Genomic DNA, 14,579 nt, shown 5'->3' on the forward strand with positions numbered 1-14,579 from the left:
GACTAAGAGAAGGAGAATCATGTGAGCCACCCTGAATTCCTTGAAAGGAAAAAAACGGCAGACATAAATATAAGCATAAAATTTATGTTTTCTTACTACTATACTGTTTTACAGCATGTCATTTGGATATAGTCAGAATTTGTACTAAAATGTTGCCAGAACTATAACGAATGCATTACAGTGATCAAAAAGCCATTTAACATTGCATAAATCTATTGAGAGAGAGCCACAGCTAAGGAAATAACAATCATTCTAAGATAAAATGTGGTATGTTTATTTGAGGAATTATCAGTTTGAAGACAGGTGCTGGTCTAAAGCAGGAGGTAAACAATTACCCCAAAAGCAAGGGAGGCAATCAACTGATCACAGAAGAGTAAGTCCATTTTGAAGAATCAGCAGCAAAGCCTAAACTAGTTTCTTCTGAAGCCAGTTCACCTGAGGACAGAAGTCAGATAATGGTCATATGTAGAGCTGCCATTACCACAGTTCTTTCCCAGACCACTCTTGTATTGTGGGCAGTTGTTAGGCAATTTTATCAAGCAGGTCAGAACAATGGCATTCAAATCAAAGAGAGATTTAGGGTATAATTCTATGCATGTTTACACAGCAAAATCCTAAAATTCCCAATATTTTGCTGTCAGCATGGCCAGGGAATGCTGAAAGTTGTGGGGCTTTTTTCTGTCAAAATATGCATAGGCTTGCACTCTTAGAGTCCATACAGCTATCAAAGTTATGTAACTATGTGTGAATTCAAAATGGATAAAACTGTCTTGAAGAAATCCTGTTAAACCACTCCCTAATAGAGTCTTTAAAAGAATACAATTGGCAGAAAACTCTACTTTGTGAGCTTATGTAGCTGACTTATGACATAACTGAGATTGTCATACTTTGGGCACATTGTAAGAAAGCAAAACTCCCTGGAAAAGACAATAATGCTAGGAAGAGCTGAAGGTAGAAGAAAAAGAAGACCAAACACAAAGTGGATTGACTACATAAAGGAAACCACATCCTTGAATTTAGAAGAGCTAAGCAGGACTATCACATTTGGAGGGCTTTCATTCACAGGGTCACCATAAGTCATAGATGACTTGACGGCAAATAAGAACAAGAAATGCAGCTGACCCTGATCCAGTCAGTCCATTGGTCCATGTAGTTCAGTAGTTCTGTTCTGACTGGCAATGGTTTAGTGGGGTCTCTGAAAGAGATCCCAGCCCTCCCGACTTTTAGCCCTAAGCCCTTCGGCATGCTAAACATATTATCTACCCCTAACTTATAGACCCTATCCATTGTGTTATGCTTCTTGATGATTATGTGTTGCAACAGAGAAAGAGTAGTGAATAAAGAAGAATGTGTCAGTGAATTTAATTAATTCATACTGTCCAATTCTGTGCAATTTGAATTTATCACAGGATAATGGAAATCAAAGTTTCTGTTCTGTATTAAAACTCATTAACAATTTTCATTTTATTTATTATATTTCTATACTTCCCAATTTCTAAACCTCTTTAGTTTACAAAGTCTGAAAACCTTAAAGCACAATATTCTGCAAAATGTAAAAACCATTTACATACAGATGTGGACAGACAACAAAATTTGAACAATCACTAATAAGAAATCTCATGACATAATTAAAAACCTCATCATATACATCAAATATGTCTACAAGTAAAAGTTCTTCTTATGATACTGGTAATAATGTTAGTGCCAGATAAGTCTCTCTAGAGAGACTCTTTCATAATCAGGGAGCCAGCACTAAGAAGGCACTCTCCATTATTGCCACCTTCAAAGCATCCCTTGCAGAAGGCACCTGGGGGAAGGTGCTAGTTGAGTCTTGTATATGGGGAGGCTTATGCCAGGGAAGCTGTTCCATCAGATACTTCAGTCTCAATCTACATAAAGCTTTATAGGATAAAAGCAGCACCCTGAGTTGGACTTAAAATAGTACAGGAAGCCAATGAAAGCAAGCCAGAATCAGTGTTATACATTTGATACTTCTTGTTTCTCCCAACAATATAGCTGCCATAGTCTGCACAAGTTTCAAAGGCCAGATAGATTGCACTGTAGTAATTTAACTTGGGGGTTTCTATAGAATAGATTACTAAAGACAAGTGAGGGAGGTTCCTAACCCACCAGCCAAAGCTGCTGGAGGGCACTGCATGGCTCTGAGGTCACCTGAGCGTCAAGTGACAAAAATGGCTCCCGGAGAACCCTAACTGCCTCACAGACAAGGCAGAAAGAGGAATGTTTTGTTTTTTGGATGCCATATGCTTACCAAATTTGTAGACAGGAGTCCTCCCATCTCACCCTAGACTACATTGTGGTGTTAAAACTTTCAGAAAACACACGTACATGTTTCACAGAGATAGAACGAGCACAACAGTTTATTTATGACTACATTCAGGTTTCTCTGAGGCAATTTAAAGCATGCTCACTGAAAAGCTGAATCAAAACCAATCTGTATTCACTGAGAAGATGAGAAAAATGCATTACATTACTTTGATGAAGCAACCGGATGAATTGTCCGTTAATTCCCATTCCAGATTTTTGAGACCATGGAAAGCTACCACAGAATGATAGTCATTCCAATATAAACAGCTGCAGAAACGATTGTTGAACTTATCATATATGCAGACTCTAAAAGGTTTGTGAGAGATATCAGTTTCACCTAGATGTGTATTCACGGGGTCTATTGTGGATGTTAATTCTTAAGAGGAAGTATAGATGGGTCTGCAGTCCTGTGAATTGGAATATATCATGCCACTAGCTCTTTTTCTAATAATGTGGCTTCAATATTCAAAGAATGAGCAGTGGTTGAAAGAAATTAAACTATCATCTGACATTTTACTTTGTCCATTTCTTCCACTGTGCAGCCAACACACTGCCAGCTAGGGTACCTGGCCCTTTGCTGCAAAGCAAGTATCAAGCCAAGACCATTATATACAAGAAGTTGCTCACTTTCATACTAGTTCAAGATACAATAAAATTTGTATTTCCTTCTCCTTATGCATTATGCTTAAATGAGGTACTTGATTTATAAGAACCAGGGCTTTTAAGAAAATATAGCCTTTCTTCTGCACCATTTGCCCAACCTAATGAGGACATTAATAGTTCCAATTAAATAGTTTAACTTGTGACACTACTAATCAAACATGTGAATAATCAAGCATTTTCCAAGTGTACTGTTGAAATGGTGGTATCCATCTTGCTTCTCCCAGTGAGAAAATTTAAAAAAACATGGTATTATAGATTGGAAAAAAAATATTTAGCCCTGAAATACTAATACTCATGGGCTCTCTCAATTCTTCCTCTACTGTTGTCAGTATTAGGTAGTAAGAATTCTGAGCACAGGATACTGTTCTTTAAAAGAAATCAGATAGCAATGCAGTGTGATCAGGGGAGAATTCAGCTGAGCAGGGAAAGAAATTAAACACACACAAGGATACACATGCACAGAGAGAGAGAGAGAGAGAGAGAGAGAGAGAGAGAGAGAGAGAGAGAGCGCGAGAGCGAGCGCGCGCGCGCGAGGGAAAGACAATGAAATATATTACAGGAAACATCATCAGGCTGTGAAAATAAAACACAAGCTTTTGGACTTGTCATAAAGGAAAGCATGATGATGGCAGCTTGCTTTGGTGGGCACAGAATAACTACTCAGGATTAAAACAATACTGGTGTGCTGGAGCATGCTGCATGATTGCTCCACTGCAAGTAGGCACAGTTAAGCACTGAGGGGCGCTCTATCTCTAGACTGTTTAATGTGTCACATCAATCAGGAATTCTGTCTGTTAGGACAGAATTGGAGCCCAGGTTTTCTCAATGGCTATTAATTATGAAGGCAGCATGTTACCTTTACTACCAGAGGCAACATGCATCTGTAAGTCAGTTGCCAAGGGTTCTACTGAGCTCCTACCACACTGGCATTTGGCTAAAGTCCCACATCTCAGCAGGAGCCATTGATGAGAGCTCAGCGGACTCATTCCTCTTCTTCACCATTGCATCCTGCTTGTTCATCTGCCTTTCATTCTAGTGATGCTAAGAAGGAGCTTTCTTGCCTGCTTTTCTCTGCAGGTGGCAGCAATGATATGGAAGAGGAGGAGCAATGGGAGCGGGTGACAATGGCCATGAGGATTTGACTCTCCCATTGCTTAAGAAACATTCAAATACATGGAGCTATTGGTGCTATTGCCCTCATGTCCTGCTTGTAGACTTTTTGTGGGCATATGGCTGGCCACTGCACAAACAGGATGATGGTCTTTGGTTGGTTTTTCCTATGCCCATGACATGTAGTATTGCTATTTGCTATAATATAGTACTGCATGTATTTGCTATTGTGTGTGTATGCCTACATGCATCATGACTTGGGTCTAGATAAGTGCTTGCAGGAATGATGGGCAGAGGGTGGCTTTCTCATCCCTTCTGTCTGAAAACTTCCCAGAAATGAGTGGGTTGAATGTGCAAACGAGGGACTGCTGAAAAGGAAGCAGACTAATTGGGACTTACATGGAACAAATTACTAGAGTCTAGAGGAAACATTCCATAGGATCTTTGTATTTTCGTCATAACTTATATTACTCAAGCCATTAGCCAGTCATTTCTCTACTACCATTTGGTAGAAAACATCGGTATAACGTAGATTGACTGCTATGGGCCTGTTCACTTATCACAATAAGCCATTCTGGGTTGATCAACTGATCATTAAGCTACAGTGCCAGTATCAGATAATCAGGTGTTCCTTGGCTTGTCATGTTTGCTACCTCCCCAACAGAATTATTTTCATCCTCTTACCTAAACATGGAGGGGAGTCTTTTACACAGGGGGCTAAGAGGAGAACCGCGGGCGCGCTCGGGGGGAGAGACTGGCATGATTGTGGGTGAGCTTGGAGGAGGGGGCGTGGGGTGCTTGGGGAGGGCGGTGGGCATGATCAGAGGGTGGCCGCAAGCGCGATTGGGGGCAGGCGCGATCAGGGGGAGGTGGGCACAAGCGGGATGGGGAGGAGAGTGATGTGGGTGCATACGTGTGGGGAGGTGGTGGGCACACATGCTCAGCAGCAGTTTGCTTGCTCAGAGATCGGTTAAAGTGGGGGGCGTCCTATACATGGGGGCATCTTATAGTAAAAAAATATGGTAGTTAGAAGGGGGATGCATCAATGGAGAAGACTTCAGCAAATGAAATCACAAGGGAAAGCTGGGGGTTGTTCACTGCTTTTACCAGTCAGGATTGTAGCCATTTTGAAGGAGCCATGAGCAACCCATGGTGCTGGAGCCATGTGCCACCACAAGCTACTTTGAAAACAATCCTCTGTGAACAACCCAGGAACACACCGTGGCTCTCAGTGTGCTTTGTCCATAGTTAACAATCTAACATGCCAAGTTCAGACAATATGGCAACCTATGATAAAACTGCCTTGGTTGACAACCTGGTGTGTATCTTGTGAAATTATGTAAATATTATTGCACAAAACTCTGGTGTGGAGAAAACTTTGTGCATGGAAAACAAAGTCTATTATTTCCAGAAAGACTGAGGTTCTTAAAAAAACAACTTAAGGAAGTGTGATCTAAGCTTTTGCTCCTTTAAATCCCACATGAAATTCCCTAAGGCAGTTGGATGGATTCTGAGTAATACAGCAGTCATCTTTCAGCTTTTTATTTAATATTCTTTAGAAAAAACTTTTTTTAAATAAATACAGTCATTTCTGTCCGGTAAAAGCAGTAAGTACTTACTAGATACTTGCAGACCAATGAATCTTTGGGGGTTGGTGTTTATTCAATATCTTTGAATATATTATGTAATCAGAGTTTAAATTCTTGTTGAATATATTTGGAAATATGCATAAACTCTCATCTCTCTTTATTTGGGTTATGAATCTTAATTTTATATGGAAAATGGTTGAAAGATTTAGAATTACTACAAAATCTTAAGAATAAAAGATTTTGTAATAAAAAGATAATATATTTAGGGTGCAATCCTATGGCTCCCCACATCATCTGTGAAGTCCCAGTAGAAATAATTCTTACAACTGAGGGCTATAAAGACTAAGGATATTCCAAGAATTAATAATGGGACTGGAACTTTGTAACTCTTTCATAAAAGATCTGGAGTTATGGAGAAGCAGTGAAGTGGCAAGCTTGCAGAGACCATTCAGGTGGTTCAGGATAATTACAATAAAAGTGCACTGTGAAATGTTTCAAAAGGATTTCTCTAAAATGTGTAAATGGGAAACAAAAATTGAAAATGATTCAACGTGAGTATTAAAGTGATCAATACTATGGCAAAAAAGACTTACCCTTCATGAGTATTCAAACAAGTCTCCGAAAGGGTGAAAACAATTACCCACCATATTCAATGCTGGTAAAAATCTGGAAATTTTTGTATGTTTGATACTGTATTGTATTGAACGTTTGGTATCTTATTGTGTTGGAGAAGGTATAGAAAAGGGCAACCAAAACTATCAGGTGGCTGAACAGTTCCTCTAAGAGGAAATATTAAAATGTAAAGCTGTTTTTAGGTTAGAAAGAAAATGAATAAGAAATGATAGAGGTTTATACAGTTATGTATGGTTTGAAGAAAGTATACCCAGGTTTTTCAAAATCTTTATATTAATTTATATTAAATTATATATATTGGTATGCAATCCACAACTATGCTTTCTTGAATTTTTGATATTTTTTTTTTTTTGCTGTAACACAATTAGGCGGCATACAAATGTTTTAAATAAATAAATAATCTACTTTTCAGTGGCATTTTTATTGCTAAAATTGACTTGGTAACAATCATAATTCACAAGTGATGATCTAGCTTCTAAATCTTAAACAGCAAAAGAAATGTTGTTTTCTATATAAGTGGTTTCATTCAACTGATACAGGAGACTTATACATTAGAAACAATAATGCCATCTAACTATGCAGAAGAGGGTTTTTTAAAGCAATTTTTTTAAAAAAAAGTTTTTAAAGTTGCTGCATTTTTAGACACCTATGAACCACAATGTATTAACAGGTCTGGTAATTCGGTAAGAACCATCCGCCAGTTTGGATGTAATAGACCCATTTTTCAGCTTGAAAAAGTTTGAATACCTACTGGTAATAAAACACTGATTATTATTTATGTTTTGAAGAAAATAACAAGAACTTTATTTTGTATTTAAGATGCTCCAATGTCATTTAAATGAAACATCAGCTACCAATTCTGAAATAAATACGTCATGGATACAAGCATTCTGAACAGATTTAAACAGCAGTGAGAATACAATAATCCCTTTAGAGTTATGTGATAAATGTACCTGTCTCAAAAACTAGCATACAGCAATTCATAATGCAGTACAAGTTATTATGAAATGATACAGAATACATTGGCCTTTACAACTGAGTCTTGGAATTGTAGAGAACCATTCTTTGAAGTCTGTGGTAGGCGAAACGTGGCAATCAGACTGTCAAGACAGATGGGCTCTTAATTAATGTGCTCTTATCAACCCAATGATTGAGTGTTACTTGGTTATTGATATGGTTGCACACCCCTTCAAAGTTTGTTTGTTTGTTTGTTTAAAACATTTCTATGCTTCCCCCATCGCAACAAAGCCTCGGGGAGGCTCACAGCATAATTAAAACATATAAATAACATATTAATACAATTTGAGATTAAAAAGCCCGGTTGCATCTCAGCTTAAAAATTTAAAATCCTACAAATACCATAATAAGTTAACAATTAAAATAAGTTTTAAATAAAAAGGTCTTGGCCTGGTGCCGAAGAACAAATAGCGACGGCGCCAGGCGGACCTCTCTGTAAGTTTCTGCTTACACTTGGGGGAATTGCTGCATCTAGTTTTGCTCCTGGATGCTCAGGTGTCAGCTAGGTCCAGGACTGCTTTTGTTCTTCTCAAGCAGTCAGAGTTGGCTAAAATTATATTTGCAATACTATAATTTTAGGATGTTATTCTTTTGCTATACAGGCTGCACTGGTTGCCCACATATCTCTGGGCATTGTTCAAAATACTGCGCTTCTTTTAATCCCTTAAACATCCTGGGACAAAGTTAGCTAAACAACTGCCTCCTTCCATATGGGTATGGCTGCTTTCTATGATCACTTGGCAAAGTCTTTTTGTGTTTTCTGAATTATAATTGGTGTTGATGCAGAAGAGGGACATATTTTCTGTAATGGAACTCAGGATCTAGAATTCACAGCACTGAGAGGTGAAGGTATCACCTTAATGGTGTTCTGGTGACATATGAAAATTATTTTCCAGTCATATTTTAATCATTTTGTTGTTTAATAATTTTAAGGTTTGGCTTCTGAGTTATTTATCAGAAATCTATCACTGCTTTTTCATCAGTATTGCTATTGTTATTGCTTTTAAATTGTTTTTATATTTTGTTAGTTGCTTTGGCATCTCCATTTTGGAGGTGAAAAGTGGAATACAAGTTCACAAAAAATCCTAATATATAAACTGAGAATGAGGAAGACTTGAGGTCACTCATGGGACTGTATGTTTCTGCTGCTGCTAAAGTCAGATCTTACCAGCTTTGGGTTACTGAGCTCAAGGCTCCCTGTGGAGAAGAGACAACATTCAAGTGTACTGTTTTAGTTTGATCTAAAACATGAGGAAAGTAAATGAAAAGTTAAGAGGATAAAAATAAAGTACAGAAACTGCAGCCAATGTTTCTGCCTACTTCCATTTTGCATATTACATTATACATGTGATTGATAACATTTACAATTATGTTGGCTAATTTTCCCACAAAAGTATAAATATTTGTAGGCCTGATTTAAAAAGTAATGCAGAACACTGTATTTTCAGTAAATTACAACTTGTGGATTACAGATTTCCTAACCAAATGATATTTTAGACTTTCATTTCCTAAGAGGTGATTAGATGGTTTATAACTTAACCATTATTATGTGACAACATAAATAAAAGTCAGTTACAAGCTAATACATGGTTTCAATAAGAAAATAAAGTCTCAAAATAGTACTATTTACTTAGTTCATATATGCATTATGTATGTTTAGCTTTTATGCTGGCTAGCAGAGAGGAAAGTGTAAGAGACTAAGATAACCTTTGTTCTTTCAAGAATCACATAACTGTTAGGCTTTGATTTTTAGATAGCTTTTGTAAAACAACAGGGGATTTTTCCAGGCTATGCAAGCATAAAAAAGAATTGACCATTGTCTTTTAAATTACAGCTCAACCACAAGAGAAAAGCAGGTCTAATGTTTTGGGAAGCCCACCATTTTAATTCTTCCACACTTTCTCGAATTGAAAGAATAATGCTCCAGAATGATGGGCTGCTGGATCCCCAGAAATAATGTGGGGAATCAGGATGGTGGATGAGAATTCTAGACGATTTTGGAGGACTCCATTTACTGCCTATTTGCCACTGGGCCAGATTACAAAGTTGGTACTAGTATTCAAAGAGCTATACATTTTGAGAAACCTGAGACATCATCTCCTTTGTCAAGCTGCCTGCACACCAAGGTCATTAGATGGCATACTCCAGGTGGCCCAATTGGAGTCAACCTGGAAAAAAAGCCTTCAGTGTGGTTTCTGTGGACCTTCCTGCCTCTGGAGGTCAGGTCAGCACCAACGTTGTATTTTTTCCAGTGCTTCCTAAAATGACCTTCATTTCAAGAAGACTTCTTTGGCTGAACAGCTACTGTTTATTTTTTATATTCTATTCTTAATTTTGTATATTTTTATCCTTTTTGTTCATCATTCCAGAATGTGCCTAGATGAGTAGTATATCAGTATTATAATCAAATAAATCAAATTATAAATATTTTTCCATTTGAAGCTGACAGTAGGCAGCGGGGGAATGAGTGGTTGGTTCCACCAAGTTTGGAGTTGAGCTGCCACCACATGGGCAGCAGCCTGTGCAGAACCCTCTTCTGCTGCTAAAAGGCCCATCTGAGGAGGTGTCCATAGTTCTATTTCATTAACACCAGGCTGGTATGCCTTCTTATACCTTTGGATATGTGGTTTATTTCTCAGGTAGTCCAACTTATTCTTGTATTTACTATTTGAATGAAGAGAGTGCTTTCTAATATCTTGTTGATCCATGAAAAGCTCCTGCCAAGCACAACCATTTGATAGTTGATTTTTTAAAAAAATAATTTCCATTAGCTCAGTAAATATGCTTTAAGAAGATACAGTATGAAACCTGTGCAAAAACATACAAAGGCTTAGAGCAAAAGGTAGTCTTCCATTATGCTTCCGCAGAACCTAAAGTGACTGATCCTGCATAATCTTGGGACCTAACAATCTGTGCAACTTGAGTCCTGCATTGAGCAAGTGGTTGGACCCGCTGGCCTGCTGGGCACCTTCCAACTGTATGATTCTATGATTCATTAGTGGAAAGCCTCTTCCATACAGAGGAGGGATTTTTTAAACTTAGCAGAAGAACACTGTGAGGAAAAAGGTGACTCAAATATCAAGAAACAATTCTACTTTCAGAATAATGCATGTTCCACAAGCTCTCTCTCAAGATCTTTTCATACCCTATTAAAGCATAAGTTTTATAGGCTACTACATTTCTGTTTTCCCTTCCCCCCACTTTTTTTCTCATACCATAATTCAACTGCAAGTACACTGAAGCACTGCACTGCAAGTATTTACACAAGTGTTTCAGAACAGGACTAATATATTTTCTCCTTCTGCTTCTTTATAAATCTCAGAAAGCATGACTGGCCTTTTTGATGGAACTTTATCTTCTTGTCATCTACCATACTATTTATAGTTAGCTTTTATATCCAATGTTTAAAAATCAACAGAACAGCCATCTGAACAGTGTACTAAGGGAAAGGATAGTTTGGTGAAACAACTGGATAAAGCACTAAAAGGCCTAATTTAAGCATAATTCTAAGCAATGAAACCGCATCTCAAAAGAGCCACATAAATTCTCGTTCACCCTTGGACAAACTTTTGCAGGAACACTAGATCAGTGGAATTAGTAGAACATATGGTTTCATATTAAGAAGCCACTGGAACATGGTTACATATGAGGACTAGACAGACACTTTAACAAGTAATGAGATTTACCTTTAGCCAGACATTTTAAAACAGCTTTTACCATGCTAATGTCACTCCAGAGGAAGTTTTCAAATTTTCCACAAAGATGCTAAAAAGAATTACATATTTGAATCTGGGTGCCAACGTAAGATCAGTAACTGATATTTTAAGTGTGAGAGCATTCCTTTCTGAAATTAGATTATTTTCTCCTGTGTATTTGAATAATATTTGAAATTATATCATATTTTCCCTATTAAACACATGTTTCTTACAAAACTAAGCAATTATAGCTTTGAAGCAAGAAACTATAAAGTCAAGAGGATTATGCTCAAAGACATAACTGCCAGAAAAATATTGTCAGGAGGAGTTGTTACATCTCTGCAGACAGTGTGGGCTATTCAACTTTTATTACAAAACTCAGTGGTGGCTATTGGTTTACATGGCTTTTTTAGCCATGAACTAGCCATTCTGGGCTTCATAGAGGCATCTCATTGGCTACCGGCAGCTGATGTATACCAGAACTTTGGTCTGGTCCAGAAGGGTTCTTCTTACATTCTGAATTCATGGAAAATCACATGATAAATCCATTAACCACAGTAGCTTTCTAGAACTACAGTATTCAAAGGCAGTACACATTTTATGCAGGGGATAATGCTAGAGTGTGTAGTTATATCACTGTGAGTATCTAGATGGCCACTGACAGGGAGGGAACAATGGACGAAATGGATCCTCGGTTTCATCAAAGAAGGCTATTGATTACATATGTATTACTGGCACTCTAGAAACAGCAAATAATCTTGTGGAACTTTAAAAACCTACCATGTTTATTCTGGCATTTCTTTCACTTCATCAGCTGCATGGTGTATTTTGGGGAGCTACAGGTTTTTAATGTGGTAAATATGGGGTTGAGTTATGAACAGTAAAGCCAAAATAACATGCAATGCAGAAACTACTGGTGCTGAAAAGTGTATCACTAACTGCCATCATTTATAATACAGCTGTTGCTAATAACAAACATCCTGGCACTAGATAATGAACATATAGAGCCTGTTTGCACTTTGTAACAGCCCAACACAGTTCAAATTTATCCCCAGAGCCTGTCATCTAGTGCAGGCACTCCTCAGCACCATTTCTGCGTGGCACCCAGCTTGTTGTGTCATGGAAACCCAGGCAACAAGGTTTGCCTGTGAGTAAGACAAATAACCTTAAAACAAGCCATTGTCTTTATGTGATAAAAATCCATTTCAGTTCAATCCTCTGGAAATAAAATTAAACCTGAGATAAATTTGTACTTGGCAGTTTCTCATTCTAATCTAATTCTGTGAAGTTCCCTTTGTCCACAGTGGCAACTTTAAGATCTGTGATAGAATGCTCTGGACAGCTGAAGAGCTCTCCTGCTGAACATTGACAGTTCTGATATTCTTTTTCACATTCTTTTCCAAAGAGATTGCGGTATTTGCCTTACATAGAATGTATAAGGGTAATTCCACATTCTGGTAACTTCCCAGTTGGATTATTGCAATGCGCCCTACATGGGGCTGCCCTTGAAAACAGTCTGGATACTTCAATTGGTACAAAACAGAGCTGCCAAGACTCCTAAGGGGGTGGGGGTGGTCATTATTCTTATATAATGCCGGTCCTCTACCAGCTATACTGGCTTCTGATTGAAGTCCAGGCCCAATTTAGGGTACTGTGCTATCCTATAAAGCCCTAAACAGCTTGGGACCAGGATACCTGAAGTAATGTCTTCTTTATATGCCCTCACGCTCCTTAAAATTGGCAGGAGAGGCCCTGCTCCAGGAACCCTCCCCAAAGGAGGTAAAGAGGATGTCTACCCAGAGGAGGGCCTTCTCTGTGGTGGCACCCAGACTGTGGAGAGGTTTGGAGCCAGGTAAAAACCTTTTTATTCACCCATCTTTTTCAACATTAAGGGATTTTAAATGGTTTTAACAGTCGCATTTTGTTTTTGTTTTGGTGGGTTTATGAATGCTATTGTTTTGTTATTTATTGTCTTAATCATTGTAATTATTATTGTTTTATTGAAATTATTATTATTGTAATTATGACTGTTTTTAATTATTGTAAGCTATCCTGAGACATTTTCCACATTGGATGGGGTAAAAATGTTTCAAATAAATAAATAAAGCTGACTGTAGATAGAATATAGCACATTGAAAGATGAAAAAGTGAATAAGCTGCTAATGCTATAAGTAACATTATTAGCTTGTAAGAAAGTGTTTTTAGGGTAGATATAAGGGAAAAAGTTTCTCTTTGAATTTGTTCTAGGGGCCGATCCCTGTATTCGTTTCCTTGTTATGGATCTTGTATGACAAGAATTGGAGAGTGGGGCTGTCTGTACCATTTAAGGCCAGTGAGAGGCAAATATGACATATGGAGAAGAGTCAGGTGCCTCAGGACAGGAAGCATTTGCTTTATAATGGTGAAATATTATTCTTCTTCAAAGCAACAGTGTTAACCAAAACATAGTACTGAAAATAACGGTTCGACAGGCTTGTGAGTAGGATCCTACCTAGACCAGCAGTTAGTCATAGCATCAAATACAACCATGAAGAAGCATGAGAACACACCTTGTATCCAGAAATCTCATAAGTACGTATACACCAAGCAATCCACAACAGCAAGCCTTGCTTTCAGAAACAGTTTAAAATTCTAAATACGTATATTTCTCATCTGAATGCAAGAATCTTGGGAGGTGAGGTATGGAATCATATGGCTGGCCTTCCATACTTTCTGGTCATCTAACACAGTATGCTAAAATATCTCAATATAAATACTTCATTCTTTCAATATTTTTTAAAAGCACTGAAACACTGATGAAAAAGTTATAGTATGTAAGCCAAATCTTCTGAAACAAGTTTAAGTATATCTGAATACATTTATGAATAAAGAGATATTAAAGCTTCTGTGCCCCATGTGTGGCTATGTAAATATTTATATAAATAAAATGTGCTTGTGCTAGTCTACAAATGGTGAAAGATCAAACATAACCACAGAACTGGAATAATGAATTTTCCATAACGAAGAAGCACAATGTGCTCCTGTTTTAAAGAAGCCAGACTATACTAAAGCCAAAATATATAACTTGAAGACTATGTCATATATGAAAACATCTTGGCCTAGCTCCAGAAACAGAGAATTTGTACTTTCAAGTTGTACTACATTCACAAAACATTGGAAAAATAGCAGGGAAAAATGCTTCATAAGGTGTTCATACAAAAGTATCCTTTTAAAAATGGAATCCAAATGTTACCTGAGTGTTTAAAGAAAAGGGACAAAAATATACTTAAATATTTTAGAGGTGTTTAACAGGGCTAATTATATTGTAATTTTGACAGGCATCCTAAATATCTATTGCTATCTATTGACAATTTATTATTGCATAATCCAGTGGTATTTCCATTAAAGGCCTGATTAGACAATAAACGTTACAGGCTGCATAGAGCATGATTTATAAAGCCAGGAATGAGCATTAGGTTTGAGTTATGCTCCCTTACCCCTCCCTTCATTAATCAAATTGGCACAGAGATTCTGACCTGTTTTAAATGAGAGTAGCCTATTACAT

General features: G+C 37.5%; 1 protein-coding gene across 1 annotated transcript in view; it reads right to left on the reverse strand.

Moving 5' to 3' along the window:
• The window catches only part of LOC123034300 (centromere protein P), a 213,830-nt gene that overhangs the window by 74,313 nt on the left and 124,938 nt on the right, over nt 1-14,579 (reverse strand). The gene's annotated exons all lie outside the window — the stretch shown is intronic.

Source organism: Varanus komodoensis, unplaced genomic scaffold, assembly GCF_004798865.1.
Source record: "Varanus komodoensis strain SLA01 unplaced genomic scaffold, ASM479886v1 scaffold6_2, whole genome shotgun sequence".
Taxonomy (NCBI): domain Eukaryota; kingdom Metazoa; phylum Chordata; class Lepidosauria; order Squamata; family Varanidae; genus Varanus; species Varanus komodoensis.